The following is a 996-nucleotide window of genomic DNA, read 5'->3' as shown; positions in this document are numbered from 1 at the left end:
GCTCAGTGAGGTTATCTAGCAGACAGGCCATCTATTCTACATGGTCCCCTGCAACTCGTGGCTTTCATCCTGGAGATTATTGTGTTATGGTTACAAGAAAGCTTCCACATCTACATGTGGAAAAAGGAATCAGGGGCAAGAGGCCTTTCCTTTATGTCCCTCTCATCTCATTTGTCAGAACTGTCACAAGGCCGTCCTAGACTAATCAGTTTCAATGGGAAAGGAGATCTCAATCTCGCATTAGAGTAATTGCCATTTATCTTATACCTTTGAGAGCAAAGACAGCTGCTGTTGACCTGAACAGTATTCTATCAGCAAGGAAGGCAAGGGGAGAAAAGATAGTCATTGTGGAAGAACTAAAATTCATGTATCAGGACACTCAACAAAGATTTGTTGAATGAATGAATGGATTGCACTAGAATTCCCAGCATTCTTAAAATGTTTGCATTTGTGAGTATCTTCCTTTATGTAAGTTGTTAGGAAACATTGTAGGGCTGAGTTGATACAAAGACCAACCCAATCAAGGCTGGATTTGTTATTATATATTCATTTTTTTCCTCATTTTAAAAATCAAAATTAAAATATTTTCACAGACTCCTAAAAGTCTATGGGTCCCAGACACTGTACTTATAGTGCCTGTAGATAATCTGACCCAAGTCTATGTTGTCTTTCCGACTGGATTATAGAAAGCTGAGGTCAGGAACTGTGAATTAAGCTTTTCTGTTATCCTCAAAGCCCTTAGTGTAACACTATATGTAGAAGAACAGCTCAACGAGAACTATTATTTTTGTTTATTTTTTTAATTTATTGCTTTATGGGAAAAAGTAAAACAAAATTTCATAACAAAATAATAGCACAATTACAACAGTTAATATATCAAGCATAGTCTTCTTTAAAGTAGTTAATTGGCATAGAAGGTATGAGCATATAAAATTCTCCAAATAATATTAGCATCAGTGTTTATTTTCAATGAACTAAGAGAAACTAGTAGTATAA

At 35.3% G+C, this 996-nt stretch overlaps 1 protein-coding gene across 1 annotated transcript in view; it reads left to right on the top strand.

Moving 5' to 3' along the window:
* The window catches only part of Col28a1 (collagen type XXVIII alpha 1 chain), a 199,710-nt gene that overhangs the window by 51,133 nt on the left and 147,581 nt on the right, over nt 1–996 (top strand). The window lies entirely within an intron of this gene.

This window comes from Octodon degus, unplaced genomic scaffold (assembly GCF_000260255.1).
Source record: "Octodon degus isolate 3935 unplaced genomic scaffold, OctDeg1.0 scaffold00234, whole genome shotgun sequence".
NCBI lineage: Eukaryota > Metazoa > Chordata > Mammalia > Rodentia > Octodontidae > Octodon > Octodon degus.
This window is presented reverse-complemented; position numbering and strand designations above follow the sequence as displayed.